The sequence below is a fragment of the Symphalangus syndactylus genome, chromosome 6 (assembly GCF_028878055.3).
Source record: "Symphalangus syndactylus isolate Jambi chromosome 6, NHGRI_mSymSyn1-v2.1_pri, whole genome shotgun sequence".
NCBI classification, from domain to species: domain Eukaryota; kingdom Metazoa; phylum Chordata; class Mammalia; order Primates; family Hylobatidae; genus Symphalangus; species Symphalangus syndactylus.
Window position 1 is genome coordinate 76737018 of NC_072428.2, and position 22274 is coordinate 76759291.

General features: G+C 36.8%; 1 long non-coding RNA gene across 1 annotated transcript in view; it reads left to right on the forward strand.

The window, feature by feature from the left end:
* Positions 1 to 22274, forward strand: part of LOC134737022 (uncharacterized) — a 395911-nt gene that overhangs the window by 59589 nt on the left and 314048 nt on the right. The window contains exon 2 of the long non-coding RNA XR_010121543.1: positions 3596 to 3699. This is a non-coding gene — a long non-coding RNA (uncharacterized lncRNA). The remainder of the gene's footprint in view (positions 1 to 3595; positions 3700 to 22274) is intronic.

Consider the following 22274-nt stretch of genomic DNA (forward strand, 5'->3'; position numbering starts at 1 on the left):
GTGAAAAGAAAACTCCAGGCCAGTATCCCTCATATGTTAAATGACTGTGAGCTACTTCAACACGTTTTATAAAATGGAATACCGCAATATATTGAGAGTATGATACACCATGGCCAAATAGTTTTACACCAGAATTCAATGCTAATTCAACATTTGAAAACTAATCATTGGTTTCCACTATATTAGTATACTAAATAAGGAAAAACAGGATCATATCAATAGCTGCAGAAAAAGCATTTGACAAAATTCAGAATCCATTTTTTATCTTAAAAATTGAAGAATACTATGAATAGAAAAATATCTATTTTTTTTTCAGATACTATCCTGCAGTGAAAGACTGAGCACTTTCCCCTGCTATCCAGGTACGTATGACTACCCTTGATCTCTCTATTTATTATTGTGCTGTGAGTTCTAGAAAGTACACTAAAGTAAAAAATAAATAAATGTATTCTAATTGTTAAGGGAAATAAACTACCCTAATTTGCAAATACAATGATTTTATAAGTAAAATACACCAATGAATACCCTAAATAGCTTTAAGAGATCATAAGTAAGTTTAGAAAGGCCAAAAAACAAAAATCAATCATACACCAAAATTAAGAATTGGAAACCGAAACTTATAAAAAAAATACATTTTACAATATGCTTCCGATCCTAATAAAATATTTAGGTACTGATCTAGCAAAATATTTGCAAAATATATATGGTGAAAGCTACAAACACTGATGACAGAAACCAGAAAGGATGGAAATAAATGGAGAATAGTTTAAATTTGTTAAAAACTGAAAGATACAGTAAAATCACTTCTCTCCAAAATGATGTATGGAGTTAATGGAATCCCAGTCAAAATCTTAGCAGAATTCCTGGTAGATACATAAACTTTATTCCAAAATTTATATGGAAATCTCAAAAACTTGAATTGTCAAAACAATTGTTTAAATTACAATAAAGTTGGAGTTATGTGATATTAAGTCATATTATGAAGCTACAGTAATGAAGACAGTGTAGTATTGACAAAATAAAACACATAGGCCTATTGAACAGTATACAGACCTTCAAATACGGCCAACTGTTTTTGACAAATGTGCAAAGAGAATTCAATGGAGAAGAGCAAAATTTTCAACAAATGATGCTGGAACAGTTGGATGTTCACATACAAAAATAATGAATCTGTAATATCATATGCAAAAATTAACTTTAAATGGTTCATGGATTTAACTGTAAATGTAAAACACTGAAGAAAATACAGAAAAATTCTTTATGACATTGGTTAAGCAGATAGTTCATAAATGCAAAATCAAAGCATTACCCAAAAAATAAAAAAGAAGATAAATTAGACTTTATCAAAATAAAAAAAAATGTTCTCTAAAGGACGTTATACAGAAAGAAGTAAATCAAAAGTAGGCTGGGCACGGTGGCTCATGCCTGTAATCCCAGCAGTTTGGGAAGCCGAGGCTGGCGGATCACCTGAGGTCAGGAGTTTGAGACCAGTCTAGCCAACACGGTGAAACCCCGTCTCTACTAAAAACACGAAAATTAGCTGGACATGGTGGCACATGCCTGTAATACCAGCTACTTGGGAGGCTGAGGCTGGAGAATCCCTTGAACCTGGGAGGTGGAAGTTGCAGTGAGCCAAGATTGCACCCCTACACCCCAGCCCAGGCGATAAAGTGAGGCTCTGTCTCAGAAAAGAAAAAAAAAGCAAAGCAAAAGTAGTAGAAGATATTTACAAATTATGATTTTGAAAATGGAATTGTTCCCAGAATAAAGAATACAAAAAAAATCAGCATTAGGAAAACAAACAACCCAACAGAAATTAGTCAAATATTTGAATAGTCACTTAATTAAAGAAAATATCTGGTTGTAAAATAAGCACATAAAAAAAGTTCGAATTCATTAGCTACTAGGAAAATTCAAATTAATATCATAATTTGACACCATTAAAAACTTATTCAAGTGGTTACTATAAAAATATTGGCATTTGCTACATATGGATAGCAGAGAAAAAAACAAAAAAAGAGTTCTGACAACGAGGACTATAAGAATGAAGGCTAAATGAATAGCTCCTGCATTACTTTACTAGAGAAATACAAGTGCTACAGACACTAGTAAACAGTTTGAAAGTTAATTACAAACTTAAGAATAGAATTCTCTTATGTCTCAATAATCACATTTATAACTATTTATTCTAGAGAATGCAAAACATATGTCCACACAAAACCTGAACATCTGGGGGTAATTTTCACCCAATGAGAGATTGTCTGGAAACATTTTTGGCTTTCCCAGCTGGAGAGGAGGGTGTTACAGGCATCTAGTGTGTAAAAGACAGGGATCCTGCTAAACATCCTATAGTGCACAAAACTGTTCCCCAAAGCAAAGAGTTATCCAGCCCAAATTATTAACAATGCTGACACTGAGAAACCCTGCTGTACATACAAGCTTATAGCAGCATTAATTGTAACCACTAAAAACTAGAAACAATGTAAATGTCCCTTAATGACTAACTTGATAAATTTTGACATAGACATATAATGGAATATTCTCTGAAATAAGAAGGAACAAATTGTTCCTACACGTGCAACAACTTGGATAAATATCAAATATTTTATGCTAAGTAAAAGATGACAGACTCAAAATATTATATACTGTATGATTCCATTCACATGATATACTGATAAATGTAAAGCTTTAATGATAGTGAAACTTTTTGTGGTTTCCAGGGATTAGGGCTCGAGGTTGAGTCTATCATGAAGAAATCATTAGGGGTGCTAGAATTATTCTGCCTTATGTTAGTGGTTTTGGTTACATGAATCTATGAGTGTTAAAACTCATGGGATTTTATACCCAAACAGAGACTTTTACTACAGGCAACTTAAAAAAAAAAAAAAAGTCAGTTTATTAATGCAATTCCTGTAATTCTGTTTTATTGTTAGAAATATTATATTAGCAGTTTCCTGTAAGCATCCCATAGCTTCACAAAAGCTTTCATTCATTGTGATATGATTGTTATATGCTAGATGCTTACATACATTATCTAATTCAACTCCCGCAACACTGTAAGGAATATGTAATTCTGATTTTACAACTGGACAAATAGTTACTTGTACAGTACTAACTGGGGGTGGTAGAATATAAATCATGCCAGTGAATTATAATTTTACTGTTATTTTCAGTTATTTTTCTGAGATATTAAATTTTAATTCTCAAAGGCTATATATCCACCTTTCTTTTAACTAAAAGGCACACAGAAGGAGAATAATGGTGAACATAGCATTTGCATTTTCTTCATTCTTCTGACTTTTGATTCTATACTTGGTATTGTTTAAAATTTTTTTCAAGTGTTCATCTTTTTATTAAAAAAACTCATATTATTATGACTATTAGGAAAAGCTGTAATTGACCAACAAATCATGGTTAACACATGATATGGTTTGGCCGTGTCCCCACCCAAATCTGAACTTGAAGTGTATCTCCCAGAATCTCCATGTGTTGTGGGAGGGACCCAGGGGGAGGTAATTGAATCATGTGGGCTGGTTTTTCCTATGCTATTCTCATGATAGTCAATAAGTCTCACAAGATCTGACGGATTTATCAGGGGTTTCTCCTTTTGCTTTTTTCTCATTTCTCTTGCTGACACCATGTAAGAAGTGCCTTTTGCCTCCTGCCATGATTCTGAGGCCTCCCCAGTCACGTGGAACTGTAAGTGCAATACAACCTCTTTTTATTCCCAGTTTTTGGTATGTCTTTATCAGAAGTGTGGAAACAAACTAATATGATAAATTGGTACCAGTAGCATGGGGCATTGCTGAAAAGATACCCAAAAATGTGGAATGACTTTGGAACTGGGTAATAGGCAGAGTTTGGAATAATTTGGAGGGCTCAGGAGAAGACAGGAAAATGTGGGAAAGTTTGGAACCTCCTAGAGAATTGTTGAATGCCTTTGTCAAAAATGCTGATAGTGATATGAACAATAAGGTCCAAGCTGAGGTGGTCTCAGATGGAGATGAAGAACTTGCTGGGAACTGGAGCAAAGGTGACTCTTGTTTTGTTTTAGCAAAGAGACTGGTGGCATTTTGCCCGTGCCCTAGAGATTTGTGGAACTTTGAACTTGAGATGATTTAGGGTATCTGATGGAAGAAATTTCTAAGCAGCAAAGCATTCAAAAGGTGACTTGAGTGCTGTTAAAAGCCTTCCACTTTAAAAGGGAAACAGATCATAAAAGTTCAGAAACTTTGCAGCCTGATGTAGTAGTAGAAAAGAAAAACCCATTTTTTTGAGGAGAAATTATGCCAGCTGCAGAAATTTGCATAAGTAGCAATGAGCCTAATGTTAATGCTCAAGACCATGAGGAAAATGTCTCCAGGCCATGTCAGAGACCTTCACAGCAGCCCCTCCCATCACAGGCCTGGAGGTCCAGAAGAAAAAAGTGGTTTCGTGGGCTGAGCCCAGGGTCCCGAGCTGTGTGCAGCCTAGGGACTTGGTGCCCTGTGTCCCAGCCACTCCAACCATGGCTGAAAGGGGCCAATATAGAGCTCAGGCTGTGGCTACAGAGGGTGGAAGCCCCAAGCTGTGGCAGCTTCCATGTGATGTTGAGCCTGTGGGTGGACATAAGTCAAGAATTAAGATATGGAGGGGCCAGGGGCAGAATGATATGGTTTAGCTGTGTCCCCACCCAAATGTCAACTTGAATTATATCTTCCAGGTTTCTCACATGTTGTGGGAGGGACCCAGGGGGAGGTAATTGAATCATGGGGGCTGGTTTTTCCCGTGGTATTTTCTTGATAGTGAAAAAGCCTCATGAGATCTGATGGTTTTATCAGGGATTTCCACTTTTGCTTTTTCCTCAAATTTCTCTTGCTGCCACCATGTAAAAAGTGCCTCTTGCCTCTGCCATGATTCTGAGGCCTCCCCAAACATGTGGAACTGTAAGTCCAATTGAACCTTTTTTTGTTTCCAGTTTTGGGTATGTCTTTATCAGCACCATGAAAGCAAACTAATATAACACGTGATTTTGTTTTTTGTTTTCAATCTAATGAGGAATACTTCATACTTTTACTCACATTTTAGAGTTTCTTTGTGTGTATCCACAAGTTTCCTCCCAAGATTTCTTGGCTTTGAACAATCTCTGACCAATGAAGTGTTTTCATTTATCTTTATTACCTGTAATACGAAATATTTCACTTATGTCTCTCTTTATCATTGTATTTATAGATAGCATCTTTTTATTTCATTTCTCAATAATAACAGACAGATTTTGAAGGAGAAACTGTGGAATTCTAAGCATCCTGACTGACTGTGCTGCTTCTCTCATATATAATGAAGCACATCTAGATCTCAGTGCGGTTATGCAAGATGTTGGTACTTTGGCATTTTACAAAAACTGTCTTTGGAATGATTTCACTGAAGCATTTCTTCATCTAATCCCATTTGAAATGACATGTATTAAATATGCAGTATTTCATTAGGGGTAATGAAATAATACTTTAGAATGATTTTTTTTTGCATTTAGAAGCAAAGCTTTTGCAATTAGATCTTATTTTTAAGAATAATACCAACAAGCACATAGCATGATTCATATATGTATTTTTTAATTGAAGATAGCTGTTTTTTCAAATAGAGCTGTTAATGCTTTTGGATATTATTATTAAGCATTCTTTCAAACTAAAATTTAAAATGCACAATTTGCCTAGATGCTCTGAATTAGGCATTTTTTTTTTTTTGAGACGGAGTCTCGCTCTGTCACCCAGGCTGGAGTGCAGTGGCGCAGTCTCGGCTCACTGCAAGCTCCGCCTCCCGGGTTCACGCCATTCTCCCGTCTCAGCCTCTCCGAGTAGCTGGGACTACAGGCGCCCGCCACCACGCCTGGCTAATTTTTTCTATTTTTTAGTAGAGACGGGGTTTCACCGTGGTCTCGATCTCCTGACCTCGTGATCCGCCCGCCTCGGCCTCCCAAAGTGCTGGGGGCATTTTTGACATAACAGTAGTGAGCCATTTTTATAAGTACAAATCCTCTGATAATAAACTTCTCACACTGGACAGGGGTTCTCAGTGGATAGTATTGAAACTTTGGTCCACTTCTGTGGAGGGAAGACCTTCAATAAGTGCAAAGTATACTTTAGAAAGCATACACTCTAGGGTAGATTAAGGTTACTTGCATGAGAATATTAATTCTAAATGAATCCTATAAACTTATTTCTCTAAAGTTTCCGATTGATGTAAGAATCCTGTGATAAGGAAAATACACTAAATTGACTCTAGCCATGTTGGAGATGGCATTACATTTGTGGCAGCATAACAGAATGTTTAAAAGCATGGTTAGAATGATGGCAATCCTAGTTCAAACCTGGCTCTGTGGCAAATTACCTGGGTTACTGTAAAGTAAACTGTGAACCTGTTGTCTCATCAATTTATCTACTTCTTTTTATGTAGCCTATGGTGTCATTCGTTTTTATAGCAGCTGTAACATACATAAAACCCATTAATTTACCATAGCTTGTAAGATTGCAGGCCCTGGAGAAAAACTATGTGCATTAGAATCCTAGATCCAACTTATTAGAAGTGTAAACTTCAGCAGATACACTTAGCTTCTATTTCCTAATCTGTAAGATAAACATAACAGATCTACCACATATAGTACACAAACTAATATAAATCACATATTCAGTACCAGGTAGATAGAAATTATTCAAGAAATATGACATAGTGAAAGTGATGATGATAACATTTATACCATGCTATGTAAATACCATCCTCTGTGTGAGAATTTGCTTCTGTACCTGAGGGAACAAGATTATATTTGTGCCCACAAATACCATCTTGTATATTTTAGCTTATTATTCAGCATTTTTTGGATATTTTGGGGTCTTGGTTTTGTACCTTGGTTATGTCATGTCTACCACATATGTGATGAATAGTGCCTTCATTAAGGGTAATATTAATACTATGTAACAATACATGTCTGAGTACCAAACTCTAGGGGCAAGCTAGTAAAATTCACCATTTAAGAAAATATTGGTTTATTAGAGGTATTTTATCAATAGAGATTTTTCTAAATATTGGATAGTCACACACCTAAGTATTATCATGTAAAATTAAGTTTTCAAGCTGGTCACGGTAGTGCATGCCTTTAATTCCAGCTACTTGGGGTGAGAAGGTGAGGAGTTGAGGCAGGAGGATTGCTTGAGTCCAGGAGTTTGAGGCTAGCCTGGGCAACACAACAAGACCTTCATCTCAAATAGAATGAAATAAAACAAAATGAGATAAAATAAAATGCAGTTCTTCCTGCAGAGCATGGAATATAAACAAGATAATCAAATGCCTTATTTTTTTAATGTTTAATTTTTGTGGGTACATAGTAGGTATAGTAGGTATATGTGTTTATAGAGGATGTGAGATATTTTGATACAATAATGAAATGTGCAATAATCACATCATGGAAAATAGAATATCCATTTCTTCTAACATTTATCCTTTGTGTTATAAACAATCCAGTTATACTCTTTTGGTTATTTTTAAATGTACAAATAAATTATTTTTACTATAATCGCCTTGTTGCGCTATGAAATACTTGGTCTTATTCATTCTTTCTAACTTTTCTTACCCATTAACCATTTCCACCAATCCCTGACCCCAGCACTACCCTTCTCAGACTCTGGTTACCATCTTTCTACTCTCTATCTCCATGAGTTTAATTGTTTTGATTTTTAGATCCCACAAATAAGTGAGAATATGTGATGTTTTTCTTTCTGTGTCTGGCATATTTCACTTAACATAATGACTTCCAGTTCCATCTATGTTGTTGTAAATGACAGGATCTCATTATCCTTTATGGACGAATAGTATTCCATTATGTATATGTACCACATTTTCTTTATCCATTCATCAGTTGACAGACGCATAGGCTGCTTCCAAATCTTGGCTATTGTAGAGAATGCTGCAACACACATAGGAATGGAGATATGTCTTCAACATACTGATTTCCTTTTTTGGATATATACCCAGCAGTGGGATTGCTGGGTCATACGGTAGCTCTATTTTTAGTTTTTTGAGGAGCCTCCAAACTGTTCTCCATAGTAGTTGTACTAATTTACATTCCCACCAACAGTGTATGAGGATTCTCTTTTCTCCCTATCCTCGCAAGTTATTGCCTGTCTTTTGGATATAAGCCATTTTAACTGGGATGAGATGATATTTTGTTGTAGTTTTGATTTTCATTTATGTGATGATCAGTGATGTTGAGCACATTTTCATATACCTGTTTTTCATTTGTATGTGTTCTTTGAGAAATCTTTTCAGCTCTTTTGTCCATTTATAATCAGATTATTAGTTTTTTCCCCTATAAAGTAGTTTGAGCTCCTTATATATTCTGGTTATTAAACCCTTGTCAGATGGGTAGTTTGCAATGATTTTCCTCCATTCTGTGTGTTATCTGTTTGCTTTGTTGATTGTTTCTCTGTGCAGAAAAACTTTTTAACTTGATGTGATCCCATTTATCCATTTTTGCTTTGATTGCCTGTTCTTGTAGGTGCTTGTAGGGTATCTTACTCAGGAAATTTTTGCCCAGACAAATGTCCTAGAGATTTTCCCCAATGTTTTCTTCTAGTAGTTTCATAGTTTCAGGTCTTAAATTTAAGTCAAATTTCTGGCTTACTCTGACCAAGCAAGTGGCTAAAACCACTGAACTGCATTGGCACCCTGTTTATAACTAGGGAATAGTAAAAATGAGGGTACATTTCCTTGTATTCTTGGCCTTACAAACATTATTTGCATTCCTTGTACACTGTTTAAATAGTAAAATGACAGGAAAACAAACTTAAACCTTGCCTAACTGATCATTCTTGCTAAAGCTCTAACCCAGACCCACCTCTGTGGTCTTGCCTACCTCTTGGTGATATTTGAAATTACAACTTCTGAAGGAAATTATGTAGAATCTGAAAAGAATAAGCTTAAGAGAAAACTCTATATTGTGTGATATTATTAATTTTAGAACTTGGATATTAATGTATTTATTGAGACCTTTGGTAGATCTGGAGGTATGTCATCTGGATTTCCTTTAAGATACCTGTAAGAATTTTTGTGAGAATTAAACAACATAAAATATGTCAAGGCTCATAATAACTACCAATTAGTTCTTGAAACTTTACCTAGGCCTCTTATTTAACTTTATTCTCATAATACACTGGAGCTAAGTAGGCTTTGAAATGGCGTTTCTTTGAAAATCCAAAAAGGTAGATGCAGGTCTGGAACCCAGGACTCCAAATCTTTGCCTTGCACCGGTAGATCTTACAGGATCTAAGGCAAACATATGTGAACTTTGACTTTATCTTTACTGCAAGTTAATGCTGGAAAAACAGGGCAGTTTTCCACAAACAGCACATCCTAACAATATCAGTTTAGTACAAAATCGTGGCATCTTAGTGAACCTTGTATTTTTCCTCTTTGTTGCAGTTGTTGCTAGAAAACATAATCAGAAGGTAGCTATTCTTTTACCATTATTGATTTTTCTGCACTTTCATTATTTGGGATCAGGTAAATGCTGGTTTCTTTTGTGGGTTTACAGAAAGAACATATCAAACAGAGATTTAAGGCTCCCAAAGAGACCAGCTGTAAAGAGAATACTTCAATGGTGGTGAATAAACTGATAAGTATCTAATGGGGTAACATCATACCCATTTGTTCCGTTTGATCACTTGTTCTTTGTTATAACAGAAGCTTGATGTATTTTTTTTTTTTCAGAAAGCCTTAAGCTGGCTGATGTGCTTTGTATGTGGTAGAATGATATAGTAAAAAGACCAAATGCTTTGAAATTACACTCATTTAGGTTTAAATGTATGCTATACCTTTTTTCCCCCTATGAGTTGATAGGTATTTTTAAACTCCACGAGTGTGAGTTATTTTTTCTTCTTAATAAAAATAGATGATCATAGTGCCTACTTAATAGAGTTGATATATAGATTAAATGACATAATTATGCAAAATATCAAATACTCTTCTAGATGCCTTATAAAGGCTTAAGCAAGTTCTTACTAATGAACTATTATTCTGTTAAACAAATCTATTTATTCACTCTATCCATTAAATATTTGTTAATTATTCCTATGTGTCAGATGATACTCTAGATGCCAGTAGTCCAGTGGTAAACAAAGAAAGTTCTTGTTCACAAATAAATACATGACACAATGTGATACAAAAAATTAAGCAGCTTAAGTGGTTAGAGATTGCAAAGTGGTATTATTTTACATAGGGTAGTCAGGCAGATGTCTCTGAAGATATGACATTTGAACCCCGAACTAAAAGACACAAGAGAGCAAGCCAAGCAAATAGTGAGAGAAGGAGTGTAAGAGCAGAGAAAAAGCAAGGCAAAGCCTAGAGATCATAGTGTGCTGTAAATGATTGAAAACCAGAATGTGGAAAGAGTGAGCAGAGTGGTAGGAAATGCTGTGGAAGAGGTAGTGCGGGGAGGAGCATTGAGAGCCAAGTTAAGGAACTTATTCCAAATGTGATGAAGAGAGGCCCTTGGGGAATGTTGAGCAGAGGGCTACCAAACCTGCCTTACATTTTTAAATTCTTGGTTTGAGAACAGCCTATAGAAAGGTGAGAGTGAAAGCAGGGAGGCGAAGTGGGGGCCTGGAAGTTTCAAGGAAATAGGTAATGAAACTTTGGTCTGGTGGCAGTAATAAACCTTGGTAGAAATGACGAGATTCTGAATAATTTTGGAAGCAAAGTGGAGAATAATTATCTGACAGATTAAATGTGTGTTTTGAGATAAAATTAACCATGAAATCTTGTGTTTATCTTTTGAACTTTTCTTGTATTTATTTTTTGCATGAAACATGCGAAAAGACAATACAATGAATCTGATTTTGCACTATTCACCTCCATAACTTGAAAACATAGCCAAGCTTGTTCCAGATACCCCTTGCCTCTCTTTGAATTGCTTTGATGCAAATTCCAGATATCTCATTACTGATATATAAATACTTCAATATATATTTCTGAAGTATAGGAACTCCTTAAATTTTTTAATTGCAATATCATTATCTCACTAAATTAACAATAACAAAATCAAAATTCAGTTGGTGTTTATATTTCCCTAAATGACCTACAATGTGTTTTTATTTATGTGTATTTGAATAAAAATCCAGGAAAATCTATACATTGTAATTTATTGATATGCCTGATAAGTTTCTTTTGATTTCAGAATACTCTTTCTCTCTCAATCTTTTTCATTTTCTTTTTCTACTTGAAATCAATGTCTACATATCCCGTAAATTGATAATACTAATTGATTTTTTTGCTTTTGGGGGGCTAGGCTACTATAGAGACTGTGTTATGTATCAACATCATTTGATAACCAATGTCTTGTTCTCTCTGTTTTTGTAACAGTTATAATTATTAGTTACTAATTATAACTGTATGATTCACTAATTTGAAAACTCAAATTTCTTCTTCAGTTTTGGCTGGAATACTACTATAAAGAGATTCTTTCTCTCATCAACATTTTGATTACACAAGGGTACAGATAAGTATTGCAATCTTTCTTTTTATTAAATGTCCTCTGAAGGTGACCAATGAGGTATATATTTGTTTGTTTGCTTGAATCTTTATGAACTTATGGATTTAGATCTATTTGATAGTTAAATTGTCCTGACTTTGACCAGTGAGAGTTTATTTGATTTGGCTTTCGAGCCATTGATTGGATGATGCTCATTTACACTGGGGAGAAAAAACCACTTTACCGAGTTCACCTATTCAGATGCTAATCTCATCCAGAAACATCCTCATAGACAAACCCAGAAATAATGTTTAACTTGGGCATTCTCTGATCCTGTTTAATTGAAATATAACATTAACTATCACAATATGTTAATTTTTTACTTTATCTCTTTTTAACCACTCTAAAACATTCAATTCTTAGAGACATAAATGTCATTACTTCACTGATATTTCCACAGTGTGTGTGTACCTGGGCATGTGTGTGCATGTGGATGCACAAACAAAATAATTGTCTTAGAATAAAAGTATAAACATCACCCCCAACATAGATATAATTACCAAGAGCAGTTTAAGATATTTTAGCTTTTCTCTTTGTGCTTAAGGAAGATACAGTTAAATAATACATATATATATATTTTGAGATGGAGTCTTGCTCTGTCGCCCAGGCTGGAGTGTAGCAGCGCAATTTCGACTCATTGCAACCTCCGCCTCCTGGGTTCAAGTGATTCTCCTGCCTCAGCCTCCTGAGTAGCTGGGATTACAGGCACCCACCAACATGCCTGGCTAACTTTTTATATTTTTAGTGGAGATGGTATTTCACTATGTCGGCCAGGCTGGTCTCGAACTCCTGACCTTGTGATCTGCCTGCCTCAGCCTCCCAAAGTATTGGGATTACAGGCATGAGCCGTCATGCCCAGCCAAATAATTGTTTTTAATGATCACTTGGAATATTTCTCTGTGTATGTATTATGCTACCAAATGAACACAAATTATGTTCATTTGTTTAATTTCCCTTTTGGTTTGTATATTTTTATTTTATTTTTTTGAGAAGGAGTCTTGCTCTGTTGCCCAGGCTGGGGTGCAGTGGCTCGATCTTGGCTCACTGCTGCCTCTGCCTCCTAGGTTCAAATGATTTTCCTCTCTCAGTGTCCCGAGTAGCTGGAACTACAGGCACACGCCACCACATCAGGCTAATTTTTGTATTTTTAGTAGAGATGGGGTTTCACCATGCTGGCCAGGCTGGTCTTGAACTTCTGACCTCAGGTGATCCACCCTCCTTATCCTCCCAAAGTGCTGGAAGTACAGGTGTGAGCTCCCATGTCTGGCCAACTTCTCTTTTTTATTTTTATTAATTGTTTTACAATAATGTATTTAATTTTTATAACATTGTAAAGTATACATAGTCTGTCTTAGTCTATTCCAGACTGCTATAACAAAATACATTTGATTTATAAATAATAGACATTTATTCATCACAGTCCTAGAGACAGGGAATTCCAAGATGAAGGTGCTGGCACATTTGGTGGCTGGGGAAGGCTTGCTGTCTGCTTCATAGGTGCCATTTTGTTGCTGTATCCTCATGGGACAGCAGGGCAATAACGGGAAAAAAAAGGATCCCTCAGGCCTTTTTATAAAGTCACTAATTCCATTCATGAGGGGAGAGCCTTCATGACCTGATCAACTGTTTGTCCAGGCTACTTAACAAATTTGTTTTTGCTATTTATCCCCTCTCTTTATAAAGGAATTTATTTAATTAATATTAGATAATTTCCTCCATTTTATAAAATTCTACAGTTAAAAATACTTTATTCCTGTTATCTTTTACTACAGAATCTTTTTTTTCCCCGAGGTGACCAATAATTGTCATCAATAATTTCTGTCTTGCCAAATTGAATAGTCTTGAACAGGCCTCACCTAATTCAAGTTTTCTGCAGCACTTGACAATGTTTTTTGTGTGTTTTTGTTTTTTAATATTTCCTACATTTGGCACCTGTCAAAACTGGAGAGCGGATAAATAACAGAAGCAAATTTCCTTCATAGCCTGTAGGTGCTGGGATCCAGTTTTTTTTTTTTTTTTTTTTTTTTGAAGAGAATTGACCCCAGAAAGAAGCACAAACTTTTATCCATGGAAGGAAGAAAGATTACATAGGTATGAATACAAATAGGTTTACATGTGTTGTGGTTGAAGTGGTTTGAAATTACATTCTTATTGTACCTACTTTCTAGTGAGATATGAAGATTATATTGTTATGAGAAGTAAGAAGTTTGAGTGTAAGAGCATTATGAGAGGTTAGAGAAGGTAAAAGGAGGTATAAAATATACAACCAAATGAGTGGAAGAGTAGACCGACCAGAAGAATATAAAGAAAAATCTATGTTTGGTGTTCGTAGCCATATGTTTGAAGTAAGACTGTATCAGGACGAGCCACAAACTCCTCAGACACCTAGTTAAAGAAGGAAGGAGTTTATTCAGCTGGGAGCATTGGCAAGACTCCTGTCTCAAGAGCTGAGCTCCCTGAGTGAGCAATTCCTGTCCCTTTTAAGGACTCACAACTCTAAGGGGGTCCACGTGAGAGGGTTGTGATCAATTAAGCAAGCAGAGGGTACATGACAGGGGCTGCATGCATCGGTGGTCAGAGGAAACAGAACAGACCAGGAAGTTTCACAATGTCTTTCTATAATCTATAGATAACATCAGTTGCTAGGTCAGGAGTGGAATTTTAACTACTAGGCTTAGGTCAGGCAGGTCCAGGCCTGGTTTGGGTCTGGTTCCTTGGTTTCGGGTCTGGTTCCTAGGCGCCGGGCTACCTGCCTTTAGTTTTGCTTTGCTTTCCTTTTCTGAGTAGAAAAAAATATAAAACAATATGAGAGTCTGTCTTCTCTCATTTCCCTGCTTTGAGACTCTCACTTTTTATTAGTAGGATTTCTCACTCTTATTTTTGCTACTTATGCCTTCCTGTGCAATAGATTGATAGTGATTTATATGGTACACTTTATGCTGATACATAACATGAAGTGACATTAAGAGACTGGGCTATATGCTCGGCTAATTGCAAAAACAAATTTCTTGTTTTTCCTGGAATTTCTCGTACTGGCACATTCAGTACATCGTAGAAGGTTTGAAACACTGGCTCAGGAGACTGTTTATAAACTTTTCCTCGAACCACGATATTTACTTGAAGATCCAGTCCAGCTCTATCAGTTTTTAGGGTTAAATGTTCCCCTTGTTTCTAGCGAGGATTAAGGCGGTTAGTTATTACTAGTTCTAAGGGGTTACACTGACCCCTGGTACAGGAAGGGCCACTTTTCCCTTGCTGAAGGTGGACAGGATTTTTTCATTTTTTATCCAAGTAGCCTAAATGACACAAGACCAGTATCTACATTTATTTTTACACAGTCTTAATTTATGATAAATGTACTTATTTTCTGCCATATAGCCTCTTTCTTAATTAAGAGAACCACATCTTATTTGTAACTTATTAATGACAGCACAGGCATCAGATTTCAAGGTGACTTGTTTGGGCACCTGTTTTTTTTTTCTGTTTTGGCTAACACTTTACTTGTATCATTTATGAGCCCTCACCAGTCTTTAGTTCTTAATTTTATTTTAACAACTATGGTCACGGGAAGCTCAGATGGGTCACAACACACATCAGGTTGGTCATTTCCTGGGCTACATACCTTGTATAGAATAACATTATACAAACAAGTTCTTTTGAGAGTTCCAGTACACTTACAATAAATGTAAAATAATAGAACTCTAGCAACCTTTTGTCCTACCTCAGTGTCCTGATGTATACACTGGGAACAGCCCTCAGTCTGAGGAAGGTCAGTTGAAGTCCTTACTGTACAAGTCCAAATTTTAAGGAAAATGAGTTCTGTGATGATTTTCCTCATGCTTCGGCTGTGTGTGGACCAGTCTCAGCTTCTGGGTGTGACTGGAGCAGGGCTTGTTTTCTTCAGAGTCACTTTGCAGGGGTTGGTGAAGCTGCCCCTATCCATATACAGCTCCCAGTCTACTGATGTTTAAGGATAGTCTTGGAGGTTGGGCCCACTAGAATAAACTGAGTCCAATACCTCTACACAGTTATGTTTAACTGGGCTCTCTGATACCGGGAGCAAGGTGGCGGGGTTTAGGGTGTTATAAACTTCAATGGTTATGCAGGGATTTTCACAGAGCAAGCTCTGGTATCTAGTTAGTCTAGCATTCGTTAGCTAATGATGTCCTTTGGTATTTATTAAAGCCACCACAGCATGGGGGGACTTTAGGTTTTGCCTGAGAGTTAGCTTATCTGCTTCTTGTGCTAACAGGGCCATTGCTGCTAGGGCCCTTAGACATGGAGGCCAGCCTTTGGAAACCCATCTAGTTGTTTTGAGAGATAGGCCACTGGCCGTGGCCAGGGCCCTACAGTCTGGGTTAAAACTCCAACTGCCATTTTTCTTTTTTTGACACACAGGGTGTAAAGGGTTTCGTCAGGTCAGGTAACCCCAGGGCTGGGGCTGAGATGAGTTTTTCTTTTAACGCATGAAAAGTTTGTCGCTGTTGGTTGTAATAGATATAGTTTATCTAATCTACATTTTTCTTAACTGTCACCTACTAAAATATTGACTTAAATCCTGTAGCTATTTGATTTCAAGCTTTAAATTGATATGGTATTCTTTGCGGGGCTCCAGTTACATCTAAATAACTGTGAGAGTCGCAAGACCCATACGGGGCTTCTCTCACTTTATGATGTCTTATTTTTCCTCCCTCTGGTTGATGAAATGCCAGGGTGAAAGGGATAGCCAAATGGACTAAAGCACAAGTGCCACTCTAGTTATTCGGCAGAGTGCCCAGTAAAGGTCCACCACAGTACCACCACACATCCACTCGGGGATGAACAAGGGCTGACTGATTGATAAGCTCTAGAAAATTCTTAAGCTCATTGCATCCCTTCAGGTCTCCAAGGAATGCTAAGTTTCCTCCCTGTTGTGAGAGACACAAAGTCAACTTAGTGTTGGGAGACAGAAGCTGGATGGCCCTCAGGGGCTGACCCACAGGGTGCCGGACTTTGGGATATAGCAGAGAGAGCTTGGCATGACTTATTACTCCAGGCTGTAGAATCCTGGATAAGAACTACCATGAAGGCTGTGCCTGGTTGACTGGAGGACCACCTTAGTGGAAGGGGGACAACCTGGGCCTCTGGCCCACCATGTGCACAAGCATAACAATTGCTTTTGTTTAATGTGCAGATGGAATATTTGATCCCTTTTAACCAGGCATTTGCATCTTGGTATCCAGTCTTAATTGCTAAAGTTTGTTTTAAGTCATTAAATTTAAGTCATAAATTAACTTCTATGATCCTCTAGTAAAATTAATGTATGATTTTAGGAAATTACAGAAATGGTTGGGGCAGTCCATCTTTGCTCTTTAGTGGTCCACAGAACTTTGGACCAACTATGTCATGAAAACTCTACATTGGGGGGCGAGACTCCTGGTTGGCACTGGGATCTTTATCGAAATCTCCCCGGATTAAATGGTCCTAGTTTACTAATGCCCAGTCTAAGGAGAGTCAGAAGGGACAGAAGTACTTTTCTGAAGTAGAAAGCTGTTCTTTGACTTGGCAAGTCTCCACAGGGCATAACAAGGCAAGCATTAAATACAATAGTTTGAGGCAAAATTGACTTGGTTATGTTAATAACTAGATGGTTAGCAATAGAACGAGGAAAGAAGAAAGAGTAATAGAATAGATGAAAAGAGTTAAATTTTTCTTAGTGTTAGTTTGGTAGGGTTTTCCCCTGGGACTATGGCCCATGACTCTGGAGGGGGCGGCGCTTTCTTGACTCGGGTGTCATGAGTCCATCCTTTTCTGCTGTATGAACAGCAGTCTTGGTGGTTAGCAGCACAAGGTAGGGTCCTTCCTAAGCTGGCTTGAGTTTTTCTTCTTCCCACCCTTTGATGAGAATGTGATTTTCAGGCTGGTGCTGGTTTACTGGAAATTCTAGGGGTTGTACATGTGCCAAAAGACATTTAGTTTTTGAGGGAAAGGAAAGTGGAAGATAAACCAAGTATATAATTTTTAAGAAATTGACCTTTTGTTTTAAATGTGGGGACCTTAGCAGTGGACTTAGTCCTTAGTGCCTTTTTACTGAGAAATTTCCTTTAGCACCTATGTTTATTAGTTTTTAAACCAAAGAAAGCCAAATACCATTTTATATTTAACAGTGCTTCCTGTATGATTTTTATACCAGATAAGTTAAATTTTACCTTTATATTAGTGTGTTATTAATGTTAAACTTAATTTTAATAAAACTTTGTAGACATATTTATCCAATGTTTAATACTTGACTATAAGGTAAGATTTTATAGAGTCTTTTTAACCTTTTATAATTTTTGCTAAAGAGCAGGTTGGTGCTTTAAGAAAAACCTGCTATGCTTTTATTTTAATGTCCAGTTTACAGAAAAACTGGATGATACCTCTTTAGCCAATGTTTATACACAGAATTTTCTTTCCAATTAACATTTTAAAACTTGATTAAACCTTTAAAACAAAGTATATATATTTTTAACCTTTTAATGTAGGTAAAAATTTATATTCTTATGCCTCCTTGTAATTTTTTTTCAGTTTTACATTTAGGAGGCCTACTTTTAAATTATATAACATTTCTTGCATAAATTCATTTTTTATAACATTTTTCTCTTTTACAACTTTTGCAGACAATTTTTCGACATGCCTCAACTTTCTGACTTATTACAAATATTTCTTTCTTTAAACAACCAGTTAATTTATTTCAGGACAAGAATTTACCATAAATTCCGTCCCCCACTTTTTTCCGTTTTTTTTTTTTTTTTTTTTTTTTTTTTTTTTTCTAACAGAATAGCCCCATACTTTAAGATTTTTGAGTTAGCTACTTTTTTGCTTTTTTTGATTTAGGATAGTTCTGAACTGAACTAGTGAGATGTGCTCACAATGAAGTTTCCTCTGAAAGTTATTTTTTTTACTTTTTTTTTGTCAGCAAAGCAGTTGCCACTACAGATTGAATGCATTCGGACCATCCGTGTATTACTGGGTTAAGGATTTTTGATAGAAAGGCCTCAGTGCTTTCGGGATACACCCTTGTTTACACTGACAACAAAGTGGTATTGGAGCATTATAGGGTTATGGAGAATACCTTCAATTATCAATTACAGGTTTTAAATTTACCTTGGCTTTTAAAGGAATAGGGTACACTGTGTTTTTTTTTTTTTTTTAACTACTTGTATATCTCTCTCTTTCTCTTCTCTGTCTCTGTCTCTCTCTTCTCTGTCTCTTTCTCTCTCTCTTCTCTGTCTCTCTCTTTCTCTCTGCCTCTGCTAGCTGCTTATGCTGCAGTTCTCTCAACTACTGTGGAGAGATCTAAAACCAGCTATAATCAAGCATCTGTGTATGGGAACTGGTCTGGGTGCCCTGGCTTTACAGGTTACCTTGTGCCATACCTTTAAGACAAGGGACCTGTCCAGGCTTCCTTTTGATGGCCAACCCACCTCTAATGCTGGCCAGTCTATTTTACACAAAGTTTTAGGTTTTCTTGGTGTCATAGTACTCCACAGTCTACCTTAAATCCTTTTTTGAAATTTTTCAACTAGTTCCTAGTAGGGTGGGCTTATTTGTGCCTGACTCATGCTTCTTCGAGACAAAACACCATGCTCACACTGCATGCACACCACAAAACAACAAGTAAACCGGGCACACACACACTTTTGCAGTTTACACCAAACCAAAATCAAAACCAAAATCAGAGTATCCAGAAATCCAAGCCAGGTCAAAACCAAAACCAAAGCATCAAACAATCCAAGTCAAGTGAAAAACAAAAGCTAGAGTGCCAGTACAGGCACACCATGGGTGATCATGCCACGCTTCCACTCAAATGTGGTAGGCAAGTTCCCAAGACAAGTCCTGTCAAGCAATTTAAACCAAGTCAAAACCAAAACCAAAGTGCCGATAAAGGCATGCTGTGGGGGATCAGGCCATGCTTCTACTCAAATGGAGTGGGCAAGTTCCCAAGACTGGTCATTTCAAGCAATTCAAACCAAGTCAAAACCAAAACCAAAGTGCTGATAAAGGCACGCTGTGGGTGATCAGGCCACGCTTCCATTCAAATGGAGTGGGCAAGTTCTTAAGACTAGTCTCACCAAGTTTCAGATGTCTGGACTCCAAGTACCAGTTCCTTTCCGATGTTCAGCCACTGCATTGATCCTCCACGGGGGCCTGCCACACACTGCCCTGGTGAGGTGTCCCACTGGGGCAAATGCCTACCTAGGAGTGCTCTCAGGATCCGCATTGCTCGGGCTGGTCAGAGTCCCCTACAGGGATGTTCCACAGGGCGGGCTTAAGCCGCCTAAGGAGCTGGCTCGACCATCTGCCAGTCACCTAGCTTCCTGGTCAGGGAACCAAGAAATGTAGCAGGATGAGCCACAGACAAAACTCCTCAGACACCGAGTTAAAGAAGGAAGGAGTTTATTTGGCCAGGAGCATCAGCAAGACTCCTGTCTCAAGAGCTGAGCTCCCCAAGTGAGCAATTCCTGCCCCTTTTAAAGACTTACAACTCTAAGGGGGTGTTTGTGAGAGGGTTGCAATCGATTAAGCAAGCAGGGGGTACATGACAGGGGCTGCATGCACCAGTGGTCAGAGTGAAACAGAACAGACCAGGAAGTTTCACAATGTCTTTCTATAATCTATAGATAACATCAGTTGCTAGGTCAGGGGTCGAATTTTAACTACTGGGCTTAGGTCAGACAGGCCCAAGCCTAGTTTTGGGTCTGGTTCCTTGGTTTCGGGTCTGGTTGCTTGGTTTCGGGTCTGGTTCCTAGGCGCCAGACTACCTGCCTTTAGTTTCACTTTGCTTTCCTTTTCTGAGTATAAAGCAATATAAAACAATATGAGAGGGTCTGTCTCTCTTCTCTCAAGATTGATCACTCATTATGGTTATATATTGTCTTTAGAAATTTTAAGCCATTTGAGGACTGGCAAAGACAAGGTGGATAGTTAGAATTATACAAAATTTAAGTTTAGTGAGGTAAGTAGAAGCAAGAGAGAGAGAGAGTGCCAACATAGTGAAACTATGTGCAATTAAATTTCTGTAACAATAGTAATTGAAATTAGGCTAAGTAAGAAAGAATGTGGAGACACATGGAGAAATAAATGGTTAAAATTTGCAAGACTGAATATTCTGGTATTTAACATTGCATCACTTGGACCAATAGGATTTTGCAGTCAGAAAGTAGGATTTCTTATGTTATGATTTTACGGTGATGTAGTTATTAATAACTAAGTCTATGATAGTAGTTAACAAACATTTTGGCTTGTGATCCAATATTAGAAACAGAGGATAGTTTGCAAATATTTCCTCCCATTCTGTGGATTGTCTCTTTACTGTGTTGATTGTTTCCTTGGATATGCAGAAGCTTTTCACCTTGATGTAATCCCATTTGTCCATGTTTGCTTTCTCTGACCGTGCTTTTGAGGTGTTATTCAAAAAATCTTTGCTTAGACCAATGTTATCAAGCATTTCCCTGATGTTTTCTTCTACTAGTTTCATAGTGTCAGGTCTTAGATTTAAGTCTTTAATCCATTTTGATTTGACATTGGTACATGTATATCACATGTGTCTCACAAATATATACAACTATTGTGTACCCATAATAATTAAAAATAGAAATAAAAATAAAGAAATTGAGAACATTCTAAAAGTCTTAGCTTGAAATTGCCTTTAGGCTTTTGGAACACTCATATTTTACATTTTTACATTGAGACATACTACATAAACGTACATATATTTGAATAAAAAAATTTTGAAAACAATTTTAATCCATACTACATTAGAAAATATTATTTTCTATTCTATTCTTTTTAATATGCTTATTATTATATGCTCATTTTCATGACTCATTAAAGGCCAAAACATGTAGTTTGAAAAATAGTGGCCTAGGGTGTGACTATGGGAGCTGGTGACCAAGACAGGTGCATATGAGTTAGAGGAGCCCCAGATTCTGCATAGACAAATGACAAGATTATAAACGGAGGGAGAAAGAGATAAATGCAAACAATGAATGACAGAGGCCTGAAAGTAGGATTCGGATAACTGAAGCAAAGAGAGGAGGTGCATCACCAGCAGGTGGACATTCCTTTTAAAAAGGTATTTTATCACATTACTGGAGAAAAAAGTAATTTTATTACTGTGTATGTGCATGTATGTGTATATATATGTGTGTGTGTGTGTGTGTATCTTTTTGAAAATTCTATACTTTTTGCATTAATGTATCATTGTTCTCTTAAGTAGTATCTATACTCTCACAGTAAGTGCATGTGGAAATACCTAAGCAAAATGCTTTTCCAGGAGGCAATCTCGTGGATAAAACTGTGCCTCTAAGATAGGATTCTGGATGTGGTTGGGTGGTTCCTATTTATAGAGAGTGTTTGAATTTCTTGGTCTGTGTTTTACAAAGACATGATTTCTAAAAGGATACTTTAAGAACAGGGTGTTACAATGCTTTTGCTTATGGAAAGAATGTACTAGAACTTGAAATATTTCAAACAAAATGATAGGAAATGTTAATTTTTTAAATTCCCATCTATAAGCACAGTGTGTTCATTACTAATATGTTTTGGATTTATTTTTATTTGGTAATCCATAGTATTTTACTGAATTTAAAAAAATACAGCCAGTCTCAATTGTCCTGAAGGAGATTATCTGAAAGGCGTTTATTTTATTACATGTTAGGTTCAGAGAGGGCAAGAGGGAGCAGCAGTGCCTTTTAAA